The 19,313-nt window shown below is 48.9% G+C and overlaps 1 protein-coding gene across 1 annotated transcript in view; it reads right to left on the reverse strand.

The window, feature by feature from the left end:
- The window catches only part of MNS1 (meiosis specific nuclear structural 1), a 241,947-nt gene that overhangs the window by 29,753 nt on the left and 192,881 nt on the right, over positions 1-19,313 (reverse strand). The window lies entirely within an intron of this gene.

Consider the following 19,313-nt stretch of genomic DNA (forward strand, 5'->3'; position numbering starts at 1 on the left):
TATATACTTTTGGTTGCTTGCCTACCAGAGTGACAGCGAGCACTGGACTTACAACTTCTGGTCTCTGTATGTCCAATTAGTCTGAGTGGTCATTGCCGCTCATAACTGTGAGGTGCAAGAGCTCCCTGCAGTGACATTACAGTGCAAATGCGTGCCTTTACAAAGATGTCTGCAGGGTCAAGGCACACGCTCAGCTGTGGCTGCTTCAGGTGTCTGGGAGTGCATGGATCCTCTGGATCTTGGAGCCTTCTGGAGCAACCTACCACAAATCCATCACATAGTTTCCCAATGTATGCAGAATTTAAATTTGTTTAATTGGCAACTAACTCTTCAACATTAGGTGACTTCCTGGGGTCAATCTACTGTCCAATTGCCCTTTTTTTGATCTGACGTGTATTGTGCTTACAGCATTAATGGCAAAGAAAAGGTTCTCTGGTGGCTACATTATCTTCCTGCAGATATCTCACCTCTTGAGTATACTATAAGGCATTAGACTGGTCTGGGAAAATGTCTTCCACAGCTAACGCCATAGGTGCCATGATGCGCCCCACTGTTGGGACAACATCTGTTTCCCAACCATTTTTTATGCTGCCAAAGCAGCAGGATTGGAGTGACATAAGGTTGTAAAATGCAGAAGTAAGATATAATACGAAGTGGAATCTTATTACAGGTGCCCATAGCCATAAATCAGAAAATGGGAAGGTGGGTGGGATCAGTGAGGAATTTGCAGGTATAAAGAGTATCCACCAGAAATATTCTTACTGGAAGTAAGTAACTTTTTCTTCTGATGGAGATTTCTATCCTCACCTCTTGAATGGATTTCCAAGCAGGTCCACCTCCGGGATGGAGGGCCTGATGGATGGCTATATGATGAAGTCCTGTAGGACAGAACGGACAGAAACACCTCCATATATCCGGCAATGGTGCTTGACCAAGGTTTGAAGGGAGACCAAGTGGCCACTCTGCACGTTTCACCTACAGAAAATCAACTAGTCACGGCAAATGTTGAGGACTTGGCTCACGTGGACTGAGCCTTAATACCCTCCAGAGGCTCCTTCTGGGCCACTGCACAGCAGGAATCACCTAAACGAAATTTGGATAAGGTCCTTTTCTGCATTGCTTTTCCTTTCTATTGCCATCATACTGAATTAAAAGCTTGGAGTCCACCCTGAATTCCTTTGAGTGGTCAATATACAACGGACTATCCTCTTCAGATCCAGCCTATAAAGCTTCTGCTTCTCCCTTGTAGGGTGAGGTGGGGTGAAAAAGGAAGGGAGCGTGACCGACTGACCTGACTCAGAAAGAAAACCACCACCTTAGGAAGCTCATATTCATAGTTCAAGCTTGTTGGGGAGAAAGAAGTGAAAGGACTTGCACTGGCAGTCGTAATGGCAACAAGAAAAGCAAACTTAAGATTCAAGAGACACAAAGAACAACTATGTAATGTCTAAAATGGAGACCCCATCATGAAGGTAAATACCAAGTTTAGGTTTCACTGCGGCATAATAAAAGGAGTGGGAGTCAACATAATTGGAGATTTGAAGTGGGACACTGGTCCAGGAGATAGAGGAAGGTCGACAAGGCCATCAGACACCACTTTACAGAACCCATGGTACATCCTTCTTGTGCCAAAGAAAGCACAACCTAGTGCTTATAAGTGGTCTGTATGGTGGTCTGTGCATCAAGTGACAAATCGACCAAGTAGAAAGATTTAACAGAAGATCACTGGGCAGATAAGAGGACATACATAACGTCATCACACAGCTGAATTTTTCTTTTTTTAAATGTCCCCGCTCAGTCTCCACGCACAAAAGTGTAGGCTCTGGAGATTTGGAGATTTGGATGAAGGACCTGACCTGACTGGGAAAGAACACCCACCCTGTGAGGAAGATCAATGGAGGAACACAGTGAGTGGTGTAGAAGGATTGCATACCCCACCCTTCTCAGACAATCTGGAGCCACCAAGATGATGTGGGCCAGGTCTTAACTGATCTTCGTCTGGAACTGAGGAATTAAGGGTATGAGAGGAAACGCGTAATGAAGAAGAACTCACTTCACTGCAAACACCTCCTCCCAGATATCTTTGCATACGATACTGAAGGGCACAGAACATCAGGCAATGAAAATTGGACCTAGTGGCATACATATCCACGTGGAACACGCCCCAATGATCAAAGATACTCTTCACAACCGCCAGGTGGAGATACCACTCATGGTCGGCACGATGACACAGATTCAGATCTTTGGTCCAGGTATTCTTAAATCCAGAGAGAAGACTCGGCATCATCCAGATTCCCTGTTTTTTTGTTTAAATCGTTTTTGTCAACCATCTTGTAATTTTTTGTTTGTTTTGCACATCAATCAGTAAACATTACAGTTAAAGCAGCACTCATGTAATAAACGGAAAAGAAAAGGAGGGGAGGGGGGAGAATTAATCGCCAGTAGTAAGGTACACTTCGACTAGTAATGGCATGACAATGCAAATTCCGGATGTGTTGACACAACAAAGGGTATGACAATTCTCAAGAAAGGATAAAGCAGTACTGCTAAGTCTATACATCAGGCGGTACGTGAGCAACACAGGAACAGTGCAGTTCAAACATATAGGATACAACAAAATGAGCACAACAAAGGCTAAGGAAGGGTAAGAGAGAGTCGCGTAAGACCTGCCGCCATACCTAAAATCGCTAGGGGCCGCAAACACCTCCAAGACATAGTAATAGTAGGGTTCCATGGCACAGAGGCGGTGACTGTCCGAATGTCAGTGTTATTCCATATTTACATCATTGGGGGAAGTGAGAAAAGAGGGGGGGGGGGGGGGGAGGTTGCTCCCCTGTGACGCATTTGGAGATCCTGTGCCCGTGTCTGCCCCAGAAAGTTTGGAAACCATCTCATCCCATGGAGGCATCAGGGGGAACATACGAATGCCAAGCAAGTCCTCCCTGCGCAGTACCGCATCCTCAGCCCTTGCCCAATTGAGCAGGGACCTCGCCAAGCAAGTGGATGCAGTGGCAGGGGGGACTTCCACTGCCTGGTAAGCAAGTGTTTGGCCGTTATCAGACCAAGGTCTAAAAACCGTTTGACTGCTCTGTATTTCTTGTTGCTGCTGAAGAGATGTAACACATGGGCTTTCCAGGTCAGGGGAATGGTGTGGGAGGTGCAGCCTGTGAGAGTAGTGGGCACAGTATTCCAATAGTCGGTCAAGACTGGGCACCCCCAAAGCATATGTCTTAGATCAGTATCCACTTGCCGGCTGCGGGGGCAAGCCGCATCTGTGCGAAGGAAATACCTGTTGATGCGGGCAGGGGTAAGGTAGGCCTGATGGAGTATGAAAAACTGTATCTGTTGAAATCGCTGATTCCGGGGATGCGGGTCGGACCGCCACGAGCAGCCAGCCATTCCCTATCTGTGAATTCCCTGCCCAATGCATGCATGGGAGGTTCCTGAGCCAGCTCACCCCACTTGGACGTTAACATAGCTACAAGTGCTCTGTGTAGCAAGAACTGTCCGGGAAGATTATTCTACCCTGCCACGAGTTCCTGGAACGTAATGAGTGCGCCTTCTTGAAAGAGGTCCCCCACATCCTCTATCCCCTCCGAGGTCCAGTGATGCAACTCAGCCGCCGTCGTGTAGTTGTCTCCCTGTGGGCTTCCCAATAGCGGGGTGGCGAGTGGGTATGGGATGGTGGTCCTAGTTAGGAAAAGACATCTACGGAAACATTTGTACGCTACAGTGAGGAGAAAAGTATCTGGGGGCCTAAGTGAGGACCAAGGATGAAAAATCTGGAGGAGGGTTTTCAGTGATAGCGGCAGTTGCATGGAGGCCGTGTCTAGTAGGCAACGGGAGGACATCCACCTGGCAATCCATTGCAGCTGGGAGGCCAGGTAGTAATGTTCGAAATTGGGCACCGCAAGGCCGCCCAACTCAGTAGGCAGGTAAAGTTTTCCCATGGATACTCTATGGCGTGAGGTTATATAAAATCCAGCACTACGTTTTCCCACTGTTTAAAAAAGGAGAGCGATATGATGAGGGGCAGAGTGGGAAAATAATAGAGGAGGCGGGGGAGGACCACCATCTTCACCAAGGCGATTCTGTGAGAAATTGCTAATGGGAGGGTATGTAAGCAACAAGGAGATTTTCCAATTCAACCAGGGAAATTGGGCGCACACCAGTGTGTCCGCACGGTGGAGAGCACCGTAAAGTGGTAGGTACAGGCAAAAGGGCGGGCGGTAATCTCACAAAACCGCCCAAAGTTGGACCAAGAGGATCCACACAAGTAACAATAATACAACAAAGCCCCTGCACTATACAAGCATATGAAACATTACAGAAATGATATTTATAGCAAAAAAGGATCAGTTAGTATACATCCACACTTTTGGAGTCACTTTTTGAGAATCAATTAATCCAGGTTCAGGTACAAGAGTTCCGAAAAAGAAAGAGAAATGTTCTGTCCTTGGTGTTAAATAATCGGTTTATTGTTCCTTTGTTAATGCCAACACGTGTTTCATCGCAGGGAACCTACTGCGAATCTTCAGGGCTGGACAAAAAACATAAGAAGGTGCATTTGCAAGAGGTTCTTATTGTAGATGCCGCAGGTTGGTGACTTACCAAAGTGTAAAAGTGGACATGCTTATGGTGACTTAGTGTAATTGTGACATGTTCAATATCAGAGTGAGTTTGTGAGTTATAGAGTGTGCGTGTGGTTAAGTGAATCTATAGTGACATGTCTTGATATCTTTTATTACTTTTTGGTGCAATTGTCTGACTGAACACTGGATTGCAGACACTGAGTAGGTGAAGCATAGTAGGTCTAAACATTTGCCGTAGAGAGAGTGTAGTGGTGTCGTGAAAAGATTGTGGCTGTGGTTGAAAGGGCGGTATTCCCATGTGACATAGGTATATATGCGCATAAAATCTAGGTTACAGTAATGCAAAACACATATTCATCTGTATGAAACTATATTCAGACATTTATCATATGTTGCCCTACTTGGGCATTGCCTCATAGTTGCTTCTCTATGTAGAATCTGCAGGTTAGATAAGGAAATGGTCTGGCTGGCATGTTTAGGGGCCATTGTGATTTATTGTTAATATTGCTGCGAGTTATATTAAGAAAGCCTATATGAATAAGCGTTATGTGTTTGTAGGTAAGGAGAAAAGACCTACATGTTATGTGGCGAGGGCAGAAGATGACTAACATTAGTGGGGAGATTTGGATATATCTGAAGGGTTACAAAGGAGGACAAAAGAGGAACTAGTTTTTATTAGGTAGTGGTCTAGTTTTAGAACCATTGTTGTTTCTACCAGGCTCCAAAATACAGCTTTTGAGAAGGCAATTAGACAAGTATGTCTCGCTTACCTTAGTGAGGAAAGTGTGACCAATAATATCAGATTAAAATGGCAAGTCCGTGTCAGGACAAAATTCTTGTAAGTTGATTCTGGTAAATCGGGGTTTGTAGCACGCTGCCTGCGTGATTAGGGGATCTGGGTAGGAACAAGCTATTATTATTTCTTAATAGACACCCACATGGCGAGTCGCCAAGTAAATAAAAGAACTCTTAGTATGTAAACACACACTCGTACCTTATTGGGTTAGGTGTATATCAAAACCCGGGAGGAGTTGTCGAGCAAATGCGGGCTGTCTCGGTTTGAGACCAAAATTCCTTAACAGGCGGGTACACCTGAAACAAAAGGATTGGGTGAGGGCGGGTGCAACTAGAGAAACACTCCATTACTCAGTTCGTTCGGACGCTAGGATACGACATCCCCTCGGGTCGGGGGAGAGCAGGCTTACCTTATCAGTGCTAAACTCCCTCTTGAGGTTCCCGGTGCCGTTTTACGATGACGGTCACGACACGGGAAGTGCTCGCCGGTTATATACCGGAAGTCCGTCTTCCATTAACTAAAATAGACTAGAGCGTGTGTGCCTATTCCGAAGGGGAACGATTATTGTCCCAAAAAAGAAGAGTTACTATCCATTATTTAAGATAAGTGTGGGGCAAAGTGGGTAATATTTCAGGCAGCGTTAATACTCGGGAAGCTCGATGCATGTAGATGCAAGTAGAGCTAAGTGGTGGCAGTGTTTCAAGTTTGTGTAATCGTCTTATTATCAAAATGTCAAGGAGCCATGAGTAACAGTTCATGATATGTGAACAAAAACGCCTAAGTAGGGGGGTTATGAACAGGGATTGAGCTATAGTGCCTTATAAAAATATTTATTGTTGAATTCAGTTCTGTGAGGCTGATGTGTCGAAAATGGATTCTTTTTGGTGGGGCAAAGTGTGCCTGGTGTAGTACAAAATGCATCGGTGTTACCAAATCGATTCCGCTATTATTGCACAATTTGATACAAAGAGAACTGTACATAGTATATCTATGGATTGGTGTCGTTGGATGGGTTTCACTGCTCATTCAGATTACATAGGGAGAAAAACATTGGTCAAGGAAATTAATTAAAGTCTGTTAACCTAGGAAGTACTGCAGCTCGGGATCATAATTAAGCCCGAATTCAATGCTCCGGAGACGCATAATCCAGGTGGCTTCTTTCCGTCTTAGAGTTAGTTCACGGTTTCCACCTCTGATATGGGCGGGCACTGTTTCGATTCCGTAGAAAGACACACAAAAGTCTTCTGTGTTAGCCTGACACTTGGCTACATGAAGGGCTACAGGATATCTTGGATCTTGTTTCTGAATAGCTCTCATGTGTTCCGACATTCTGTCTTTTAGCATCCTGATGGTGCTTCCTACATATTTCTTACCACATCGACATTCTATTATGTAAATCACATATTTTGTGGTACACGCACACTCTATAACTCACAAACTCACTCTGATATTGAACATGTCACAATTACACTAAGTCACCATAAGCATGTCCACTTTTACACTTTGGTAAGTCACCAACCTGCGGCATCTACAATAAGAACCTCTTGCAAATGCACCTTCTTATGTTTTTTGTCCAGCCCTGAAGATTCGCAGTAGGTTCCCTGCGATGAAACACGTGTTGGCATTAACAAAGGAACAATAAACCGATTATTTAACACCAAGGACAGAACATTTCTCTTTCTTTTTCGGAACTCTTGTACCTGAACCTGGATTAATTGATTCTCAAAAAGTGACTCCAAAAGTGTGGATGTATACTAACTGATCCTTTTTTGCTATAAATATCATTTCTGTAATGTTTCATATGCTTGTATAGTGCAGGGGCTTTGTTGTATTATTGCTAATGGGAGGGTCTTCCAGATCCCCATCCGAGACAGAATCGCCGTGGTAGCACCGACAACATTTCCGTTAAAGAGGTCAGCCTTGGCTCGATAAACCTGGACCCCTAGGTAACGAAAAGGATCAGTACACCAGGCTACTGGTGCCCTCCCAAGTGTGTAGCCCGGATCCGGGACGTTCCCGAACAATGGGGAGAGTATGGACTTTGTCGGGTTAACTCGCAGCCTGGAGGCTCGCGCGAAAAGGCTAAGGGCCCGATCAAGGGAAGAGGAGGGGGGGGGGGGGGGGGGGGGGGGATATCATGAAGGTCCCTGGCGTATAGCAATAGATCATTCGCGTACAGCGGAATGGTGCGTACGCCATCCCATATCTATGCGTGTGCGGACATGAGCCGCCAGCGGCTCCACCGCTCACGCAAAAAAAAGCGGAGACAACTGACATCCCTGCCATGTCCCACGCCATACCCGGACCGGATCTGAAAGATATGGGCCCGTCCGAACCCGGACTGATGGATCACTGTATAGCAACTGCATTAAGCAGAGGAAGTAGGGACCAACCCCAAAACGTGTCAGAGCAGCAAATAGAAGTTCCAGGCCAGAGAGTCGAAAGCCTTCCCAAGGTCTAAGACCATGCAACCGTATCGCAGCCAGGCGGTTGGGGCATATTCCGCGACCCAAAAGTAACGACGCAGGTTCAGGGCTGTACTACGCTATGGAACAAATCCATTCTGGTCAGAATTTCCCAGTTCAGGGACTAGTGGCGCTAGTCGGTTGGCCAAGACTTTTGCCAGGATCTTATCATCCGAATTCAATATAGCAATCAGCCGGGATGAGCCAGGGGACGCGGGGTCTTTACCGGGCTTCAATAAGGACACCACATTGGCCGTACGCATGGATGGGGGCAACACCCCTCCGAAACTGCCTCCAGGAACACAGAGTGCAGCTGCGGCACCAAATGTTCCGCATAAGTTTTGAAAAATTCCGTTGGGAGTCCGTCTGGTCCTGGAGTTTTACCCGAGGCCAAGGCACGCAATGCGTCCCGTATTTCTTCCTCTGCTAAAAGAGCGTGCAAATCCAGGGTCTGATCCAATGTCAGAGTAGGCAACTCCACAGTGGCCAGAAAGGACTCCACGTCGCTAGCGTTACCAGTCAGGAGGGTGTCATAGAGGCGAGTGTAGTGCTCAGTCATAAGTGCGTGGATGTCTCCCTGTGTGTTGCGTTCATGGCCGAGGTCGTCTAGGAAGGAAATGTATGGGACGTTGGGGATGTTCCTGCCTAATCAAGTAGGCCAGCAATCGTCCGGCCTTGTCTGCGGTCGAATGTGAACAGGTCGAATGCGCCAAATAGTTATGACAGCGTAGGCGGTCTAGAAGTGTCTCCAGCTCGGTATGGGCGGCATGGAGGTGCTGCTATCGTGTCATGTCAGTGACAACCTGCAACTCGAGCTGGAGCAACCGGTCCTCAATGCGGGTCAGCGAGATGTCCAACTGCCAGCGAATACTCCAAGTCTGACCCAGACAATAGCCCCTAACCACCACCTTAAAAGCCTCACACTCGGTAAGGACCGAAGCTGTGGAACCGGTATTAAGTGCAAAGTAGTTGGCTATTGCAGACTCGAGCAAGCCTCAGAAGGGGGGGTCCTCCAAGGCTGCGGTCTATAGGAGCCAAGTCGGAACCGGAGGATGTGATGCTTCCCAGACCAGGCTCGTCAACAGGGGATTATAATAAGAGTGTGTCCGACCAAGATAGTCCATCGCTTGTATCAGAGGGAGGAGGGCTGCGGATGCGAGTACACGGTCAAGGCGCACATGTAGTTTATGGACTGGGGAATAGAATGAATATACTCTGGAGTGAGGATGTCTTTCCCGCCAAACATCTGAGAGGGCCCAGTTACCTAACCATGTATTTAGTAGGCGAGCATTGGAGGAGGCTGTAGTTTTAGTGAGGGGAGGGGGGTGGAGGAGCGATCAAGGGAAACATCCACCACTACATTAAAATCCCCCCCCAAGGAGCCACGGGATGTCTCTCCATCAGAGTAAAATCTCAGAGAGATCACTCAGGAAGGTTCCCTGGGCACCATTTGGGGCATATAAAGAACCCAATAATAATGGTTGGCCGTTCAGACTGCCGCCTATCAGGACATACCGCCCCATTGGGTCTGTTAGAACTTCCTGCTCTTCCCATGGGACCCCTGCCTTGACCCATATCTTCACCCCTCTAGCCATGGACGAGTAATTGGTGCTGTATATCTGACCACGCCAGCGTCGGCACAGGCGGACGGCTTCCAAGGCTGCCAAATGTGTCTCCTGTGTTATGACGCTGCAAGTAGGCATGAATGGCGGATCGCTTAGAAGGTGTCTGGATGCCCTTGACATTCCAAGTGAGGAGGCTAAGGTCTGTCATCACGCAAACTAACTTCAGTGTGCCCAATCCGAATACTGCGGGGTCCCCCGCGAGGGGAACTCCTGTGGATGGGGGGACGGGGAGGCGGCAGGTCTGTGTGGCCGGCAACTTCTGCAGGTGTAGCAAAATAATAAGATGGGGTCGTAAGCAACTTTGCAACAATAAAAGAGCAGAACCCAACAGGAGGAACTGCCCAAACAATTAAGCCAAGTCATGGCTACGGAACTGTCATCGTTGATTGACTTTTCATGGGGGCTGGGGAGGGAGTGGCACAAGTAGGAGAGTGCGACCAAAGAATGAGAAAATCAGTGTAAGGACCATCCCCCTCAAGCTACCTCAGTGGAGCAGGATGCGGGGCCTCATAGAAATACTAAGGTGTTTTAACAAGCCTAGAAGTCACAATTCAAATGAATGTCAGGACTACGGGGAGAGACGGGTGGCCGCAGAAAGTAAACAATGCATAATCTTCCCCCCTTTCAAATATCCCCAAAAAACACGTGGAAAAGGAGAGGGGGAGAAAAGGCCCCTCATCATACAAAATGCAGGCAACGAACAAATGTGTCTTGGAGGCTTGCGGCAGTCTGATCGAATTGCAAATCCAATGTCATATAATGCCATCTGCGGTCTGTGGGATGAAACCTTGGAGTGGGAGAAAATCAGTATCCAAGGACCATTCTGGTGTGGAACCAAGAGCTCCGGACCGGGGCGGAGAGGCAGCAGAGCCGACCAGAGATGAAGGCTGGAGGGCCGCCACCGCTCGCAGAGCCTCCTGACGTTCCAGTCTGATTTGGTCGGGACTGGGAGCGGTCACCACATGCCCCATGGTCTTGGCCTTACCCCCTCTGTGCTGACCTCCACGAGGGCGTTCACGAGGACGGGACTCATCAGATGATTTAGGTGCCGACGCCAGGCCCTGTTCCTCAAGCCAGTACCCATGCTTCAGCAGGAGAGTCAAAGTACTTGGTAGAGCCATCCCTGACAACAGGCAGGTGGGCAGGGAAGAGCAAGGAGTAGCGAAGATCCAGGTCACAAAGCTGCTTTTTGATGGCAGTGAAGGTGGCTCATCTCCTTTGTACCTGAGCTGTATAATCGGGAAAGAGAGAGACTGAGAAGTTCTGCGCCTTAGGGCCAAGGGGTGTTTGCCGAGCTATCGCAGTATAGTGTCTCTGTCCCTGAAGTTCATGACCAGGAATAGGAAGGAGAGAGGGGCGCCCCAGGAGGGGGGCCTGCGAGCAGGTATGCGGTGGGCACGCTCCACCACAAATTGTGGGGAGAGCGATCTGGGAGGCATGAGCTCCTTCATTCAGGTCTCCGTGAAGGTATCTGGATCCTGCCCCTCCGACCATTCATGAAGATTAACCTTGCGTACCTTATTACGACGTGAGCGACCCTCTTCATCATCCACCTTGTCCTCCAGGGTACTCGGTACAACAGATCTTGGAGTGCAGACGAGCAATTCTGAGACTGGGTCGGAGATCTGCTAGCCTGGTTTCTGCTTCGCAAAGTCGGTGGGAAAGTTTGTGCTGGTCGGCTCGAAGGAGGGTGAAATCCGAGGTGATACTGTCCATAAGGCCCTCCAAGGATGTGCGGATCAGATCCAGGGCATTGCCAATGCGTTCCACTGCCGCCAATACAGAGTCCAGCTTGATGGCGATGTCAGGCGGATTAATCGCAGTCGTTGATCCGGAGGTCGCGAGTGATGTCCCAGCCTGGCCCCCAGGAGGGGCATCATGAGAGGGGTTGTTGCATAGGCGGCCCATGGCAATCTTCTGCGCACTCTTTATAGGAAAGGAGGCTTGGCCGCTAGGTCTCCACCTTGCCCTCAAGTCAGAAGCCTCGCCTGGGACCAAAAGGAAATCTCTCAAGAATGCGGTCTCCCACCAACCTGCAATGTGCCCATCCGCACGGACAGTGACCACAGGAGCCCTCCAGAAAACAAAGCCTCCTCCACAGTAGGCCCAGCAGAGGAGCAGCCCCATGAAGAGTGTACATAACTGATCTCGCCGGGCGACGCCCCGGTCGACAGCTAGCAAACAGTGGTGGGTAGACTGTCTTCAGCCTCAGAGGGGACCCTCCGTGGGCAGCACGCAACAGGCTGCCACCGCTGAGTAGACACTCCAGGGGGGAAAAGGGCTTCGGGTGCCAATCGCGGTTCCGGGCGCAGCAGGGGTACGAATGAGGCCACCTCCCTGGGCCCGCAGCAGTCACAGCATCCCAGCCCCAACCCTACACACAGATGATGGCCCCTAGGTCCGATCGACCCCCGTGGACCCCCACCCCATGCAGGCGCCGCAGTTCAATGCTCCCAGGTAGCAGGGTTGCCCCACGTAAGCAGGCCTCGCAGGGGCCTCAGGCCCGATCGTCCTCTGCAGCCCACACCGCCCACCAGGCGCACAAGGACAGCAGCTACACAAACCAGCAGGAGGCCCCAGGCCTGACCGACCCCGTGGCCCCATACCTCCACCAGAAGGCACCTCTTTTCACCCCTCAGAGGCCCACCTCGGCCGGGAAAGTCCCACTGGCCAGTTCCAGTGTTGCAACATCAGCCTCTGCAGTGGAGTATCAGGTCCTAGAGTGGCGGGGGACAAGCGCGGCCACCCCACATCCCCCAGGCCTGCGGCAGGTACAGCTGTATAATCCCAGCCCCGTCTAGGTGATGGGCCCCAGGCCCGACCGACTCCCGGGGGGCCTCCACTTCAGATAGGCGCCGCAGGAGCCCTTTTGTGTACGCAGGCTCAGGTGAGGGGCCCTAAGCCTCCGTGGCTCCCCACCAAAGCGCTCAAGCCACAGTCACCCTCTACGTGTCTAACACAGCAGTCTCATTGTGTCCAGTTGGGGGCCCGACCAACCCCCCGCGATCCCCCACCACAAGGTAGAAGCAACTGGTAAAGCACAAAAGGCCACCTCACCAGGCACCCGGTGCCTTCAACTGTGAACGCCGGCAGAGGCCTCAGGCCCGACCGACCCACATGGCCCCCACCGCAGGACGCCGCAGCACCAGTCCCAGAGCTCGCCCCAGCAGCCACTCTGCAGCGCCAGGCGGGGGCCCCCAGGCCCGACCAACCCTCGTGACCCCCGCCGCAAGACAGGCGCCGCAGAAGCAGCCCACATCGTCCGCCATCTTTGGTGCTTGGCCACTCCCCCACCCCCCCATCATCCAGATTCCCTATTGTTGAGCCCAAGAACAAAAGCCTCAGTCATTCCTGACAGAAAGGTTGAGATCCCTACCCCTCTTGCTTACTGATATACTTCATCACAAGCGTATTGTCTTACAAGATTTGCACTGAATGACCACGAAGGGAAAGGGGAAATGCTTGGAGCGCTAGGCGAATCACCCTCAGTCAGTCAGTCAGTCAGTCAAATATCTTCATTCGGTTTATGTGCAAACCATAAAAGAATTCTAAAAAACTAATTATGTCAGCAAATGTAAATCCCTAATATATAAAGCACAATCAATACTCATAAATACATATAAAATCAATAAGTAAGAATGGTACAAACTGATTACATTTTAACACAATGATAAAAGTATATATGAATATAAAATATTAAGTTATTTTCCTCAGGGTTCTTAAAGCTGCAGATAAAAAAAATAGCAATGTTAAAAGTTTCCCATTCATTTGTCAGCATTTGCAAATAGAGAAGAGCTGGTTTTCACTTGCATAAAACCTTTGTTAATTAAAATTGGAAAAATAAAACGCTTCCTAATGACAGTAAGAATATGAAGAAAAATATGAAGTGTATGATATCCTGACCCGAAAAGCTATCGCAGGTACAGGGCCCAAGGTCATCTACCTTCTTCCAACCTTTCTGTTCATCGAGAAGAAAATGAAATTGATTGAGTCTAAATCTTATCAATAAAAACGGTGATTGTTATTTGTGACAAAGCCTAAATATGGTTCCATGTATAGTGTTGTTTTACATAACTGGTGGGCCCTTACTGTCACCTTTACCAGCTCTCTCTCTTCTCTTCCGTGGTTGCTAAGCGCAGGTATGTTTCCTTGGACCATTTTATATCTCCCTTCTCTAGTGTTTCTGGGGAGTTATATAATTCTGGTCTACCCAGCTTAACTGACAACTTCTGGACGTAGTTGAGCCAGGGTATACACAACCCACGATCGAGTGAATACAATCTCTCAGGATATCATGGTTTAGCACTAAATCAGGGTTTAACCAAGTAGCTATCAATTTCTGTAGGGGTGCCACGGCAATTGCATCTTCAACAAAGCCAATTCCACATTCCTGATGGACGATGTAATTGGCTGTTGTTTTAGGGACAATTAGACGGTTCTTTAAAAACCTATCTTCGACAATCTGTATGGCTTTCGTATTTTTAATGCCCCACAAATCTGCCCCATACATAGCTAGTGATATACATTTTGCTCTATAAATTTGAATTAGGGCCATCGTTGGCCTAACTCCTACCTTCCTGGCAAAACCCAACACAGCCGATGTAGCTCTGATCAAAACAGTTTTTTTTTTCGCTGTAATTTGGGTTCCCCAGGATCCTTGGTCGTCGAATAATACTCCTAAGTATGAAAACGACGAGACCCTGGTTAGTATATGTCCCTCACAATAAAGGGTTTTTACCTTTAAGGATTTCTGACCGATGGCCATTATATGTGATTTTGAAAAGTTTACACTTAAGTCTAATGACTTCATAAAGGCCGAAAAAGAGTCTAACAATAACTGGAGTCCCACTGCCGTTCTCGCTAAGAGGACAGCGTCGTCCGCATATAGAAGTGCGGGAATCAAGCGTTTCCCTGCACAGGGAATATCTTTACAGGAGGCAGTTAGGGAGGAATCTAAGTTGTTGATATATAATGTAAAGAGCAGGGGCGCCAAAATGCACCTTTGCCTAACTCCATTTGAAATTGGTATACCTTCCGTACAATTGCCCTGCTGATCGTACCTTACCGTTGCAGATAAATCCCTGTGCAGGTCCGCTAAAAAATAGACGATGTTTTTGTCTACGCCTAGAGTTAGAAGATTGGACCACAGCTTTGACCTGTTTACTCGGTCAAAGGCTGAGGACAGGTCCATGAAGGCCAAAAATAGTGCTCCCGTCTTAGCCACCGTATATTTGCTATCAGTAGTTGCAGATTTAGGCATTGATCTATTGTGCCCATCCCTTTTCTGAAGCCATACTGGGCTACAGAAAGCGTTCCCGTTTCCTCGAGCCATCCAGTCAGCTTAAGACCACCCTGCCAAGTACTTTTACAGAGGAATCAATTTAGGATATCGGGTGATCGCAACTCGGGTCACCTCTATTCCCTTTCTTATATATTAATATAATAACAGATCTTGCCCTTATAGGTGGCAGGCCCAAATGACAAGCGTTGACAAAGACATTATACAATATCTTTGTCCAGGTCTTTACATCGGCTTTAAAAAGGTCTGCCGGCACTCCATCTGGCCCCGGGGCCTTGTTACTCGTCATTTGCATTATAGCTGCGTAACCTGTAACTCTGTGAATGACATTGAGTATTTTTCCATATTTAGGACTGGTTCTGCGGGCATCCCTTCCCCATCATAGACCTGTTTAAAATGACTGTACTAGCCTTGTTCCTGGATGCCACAATCAAGCTCACTGTTGCTTTTGTCCTGGAAAAAAGGCTTATTAACCACAGACCAAAATTTGGCGCAATTTTTAATTACATCAATGGATAAAAACTCATTCCATTTCAGTCGTCGTGCTTGATCGGTGGGTCTTAAATCTAACTTTCCAACTGTCAAGTTAGTTTTATCTTTTTTCTTTAGGTCATCTACCAAGGTCAGCCTTACAGGGTTATGATCACCATATGAGGACCAGGAGACATTATACTGGCAAACCCGGTTTGCTACATTTAGGCTGGCAAAGATATAATCAATAGTTGACCCAGAGCCTTTGCCTCTAAAAGTTGGAACGTCCCCCCTAAATTGCGTAGGGTAGATCAGATCGTTTCCAGACACCAAATCTTCTAAATACGATCCCTGCGGGGAGTGCTCAAAATGAATGTTATCTTGGTTAGCTGGACCTAGACTGTCCCAGACATAACAATTACCGTTGCAACAATGAACATTAAAATCTCCAAGCACTATAACCGAATAACAATTTGTGCAGTTAACATTATACAATTCTAAAAAATCATATAAACTGACTAAATGTTCATTAAAAAAAGCCTTATCAAAGGAGTTATAAAAGTTAACAATGAGCCAATTACCAGTGGTTTTGGTTAAAATTTCCACAGCCAAGCAGTAAGGTGTACCTGTCTCCACTTTGGTATAAGTGCCCTCAAGTTTTAGTGAGATAAGGGTTAAGAGTCCACCCTTCGCCCTCCCCATTGGAGAAGCAACTGCTGGCGACCAAAAAGCCGCATACCCATCCAAAAGAAAAGTATTTCTTGTGTCCCAGGTTTCCTGGAGCCCAATGATATAACAATCAGTAAGACAGTCCCTCCACTTAACGTCATTTACCTTACTGTTTAACCCGGCAATGTTCCAGCTAAGGAACCTGGTTCCTGGTCGAGGGACCTTAGCTACCGCCATGCTGTCGCTGCAGCCACTTCGTACATTCCCTAAAATGTCTGTAATGTTGGAGTTTCCACCCCCACATGCACTCACTGAGTTTCCTGGTTTTCTGGCCTCCGCTCCAACACCCGATAAACAAGCTTCTACACCAGGTAGAGAATGGGCCCGGCCAAGTTCAAGTCAATCATTAGAGTTCAAACCACTCAGGGGTTGATATCGGTTGGATGTAGCAGCCTCAAAACCAGTAGACCCATCAGCGCTGTTACCTCTGCCCCTAAAAGAATCATTGAAGGGCTGCTGTGTTAAATGCTGTAAAACTATCCCAGAGGTCAAGGTGTAATACCCTGTTCGTTATGGGGTAGAGAGGTGGCTCTTAACAATACAGTATTGGCAAGATGTGGATTTTTAAAGTTAATAATGACACAATCGCTACTAATATTCTTATGAGATTTGCCTATCCAGGTGGCTCTTCTAGTAGTTAAGATCTGGTGTGACAATGCCACTGGAAACCCACACTCTCGATTAAGCCATGACGCACAAGTTACTACTTGTGTAACAATATATCTGTAAGAGACATTAGTTAGTGATAGATTCCTTACCTTAGAATATCCCCAGGCGTCAGATTGGATTCGGAAATTTTTGCGTAGCAATACCCCTGCGCGTTGGTAGGCGTCGTCTGCGGCTCCGCGCCCGTCGGTGTCGTTAGCGCCGGAATGACATCGTCGGAGTACTAAGACGCCGCCCATGCGCACTGACGTCAGTTCTGATACACAGCTTTTCCGCGCCAGATACGCAGAGCCATGATAGAACCAGCACTGGTGCCATGAAACTTGGGCCCTGAAAGGGGATGACCTGAACCCTAGATATCGGTTTTTAGAACGGGGAGGATGGGTGGGTCGGTAAGGAATCTATCACTAACTAATGTCTCTTACAGATATATCGTTACACAAGCAGTAACTTGTGCATCTGAAAGAGACACGTTAGTGATAGATTCCTTACCTTAGAATAGATACCCCAGCAATACCAACCCCGGTGGTGGGTCTGCGAACCAATATCGCACCAGAAAGTCCTGGAGGACGGAACGGCCAAAGAAGCCATCCCTCCGGACTTGACTGTCCAGGCAGTAGTGTCTTACGAACGTGTGCAGCAAGGCCCACGTAGTTGCCTGGCAAATGTCCTGTAAGGGGACTCCTCGGGCCAAGGCAGTTGTTGTTGCCGTGGCTCGAGTGGAATGAGCCCGCAATCCAGCAGGGGGCTCCTTTTTGGCCATGGAGTAACATGCCTGAATACACAAGATGATCCACCGCGAAATGGTCCTCTAGTGTACCGCCTTTCCCTTCTTCGCGCCCACGTAACCAACAAAGAGTTGGTCATCCACCTGGAACTGGCGTGTGCGATCCAGGTAATAAGAGAGCGCACGTTTTGGGTCCAGACGGTGGAGCCTCTCTTCCTCTTTCGAGGGATGCGGAGGCGGAAAGAAGGTGGGCAAGGTAATGGACTGCCTGATGTGGAAGGCCGTGACAACCTTGGTCAGAAAGGAAGGTTGTGTACGCAACACCACCTTGTCCGGATGAACAGAGAGGAAAGGTGGAGTAGAAGAAAGAGTCTGGAGCTCACTCTCCTGGCAGAGGTGATGGCAACCAGGAAAACAGTCTTCAGGGTAAGAAGACGGAGAGGACAGTTATGGAGCGGCTCAAAGGGAGCACACATTAGATAAGTGAATACAAGATTCAAGTCCCACTGGGGCATCACGAAGGGAACAGGAGGGAACATGTGTGATGCCCTTCAGAAATCTATTTACAACGGGGGACTTGAATAAGGAAGGCTGATCAGGTAGCCGTAAGAAGGCGGAAAAAGCAGAAAGGTACCCCTTAAGAGTGCCCAGAGCAGAGCCCTGCTGGGCAAGGGAAAGAAGGAAGAGTAGAACTTCAGAAAGGGGTGCAGAGAGAGGGTCCACAGCCTTTGCTGTGCACCATGCCACAAATCTGTTCCACCTGCAGGCGTATACCGACTTTGTGGAGGGACGCCTGGCTGCTAGAATGATATCACAGACTTCGGGAGGCAAGTCAAATGGCCTCAACTGCCGCCGCTCAATCTCCAAGCTTGTAGGTGGAGACTGGACAGGTTTGTGTGCAGGACTGTCCCCTGCTGCTGCGACAGAAGGTCCTCCCGAAGAGGCAGACGAATCGGGGGATCGACTGACATGCTGAGTAGCCCGGGATACCAGTATCTTCGTGCCCAGTCCGAAGCCACCAGGATAACCTGGGCCCGGTCGCGCCTGATCTTCTTCAGCACTCTGGGCAGATGTGGTATAGGCGGAAAGGCGTACAATAGACCGCAACTCCACTCGCGACGAAAAGCGTCGCCGAGCGAGTGCCGCCTTGGAAATTCCAACACGCAGAACTGATGACATTGCGCGTTCTCTTCTGTGGCGAATAGATCTAACCAAGGCTCTCCCCATTGCTGAAAGAGGCCTTGCGCCACGTCCGAGTTCAGACGCCATTCGTGATCCATCATGCACCGACAGCTGAGTTTGTCCGCCCTGGCATTCAGAGAGCCTGTCAGGTGTTGAACTACCAGGGTCACGCCCTGATGTTCCAGCCACTGCCAGAGGCGCAGAGCCTCCTGGTATAGGGTCCACGACCCCACCCCGCCTTGTTTGTTGTAGTACCACATGGCAGTGGTGTTGTCCGTGAACACCTGCACTACACTCCCCCGGACAGAGGGGAGGAATGCCTTCAGTGCTAGACGAATTGCCTGCAGCTCCAAAAGGTTGATATGGAGCCGGGACTCCGCAGGAGACCAGGGGCCACTGATCTCCGCCTCTCCCATGTGGCCTCCCCAGCCCTGGAGGGATGCGTCCGTCACAACCACGTGCTCCGGGTGGGGTAGGGAGAGGGATCTGCCCCTGACCCAGTTGCGGTCCGTGAGCCACCACTGCAGTTGTCTCGCAGTGGCCTCCGAGATCAAGACATGATCGGACAGGTTGCCCTGATGCTGGGCCCACTGAAACTTCAGGTCCCACTGCAGAGCCCGCATCCGCCACCTGGCGTGATGCACCAGAAGGATGCAGGAGGCCATCAGCCCCAGAAGCCGCAGCGTCAACCTGACCGAGACTCAGGATAAAGGCTGAAAGATGGGAATCAGAGCCTGTATATCCCGAACCCGCTGTTCGGG

This window comes from Lissotriton vulgaris, chromosome 2_1 (genome assembly GCF_964263255.1).
Source record: "Lissotriton vulgaris chromosome 2_1, aLisVul1.2, whole genome shotgun sequence".
Lineage (NCBI taxonomy): Eukaryota > Metazoa > Chordata > Amphibia > Caudata > Salamandridae > Lissotriton > Lissotriton vulgaris.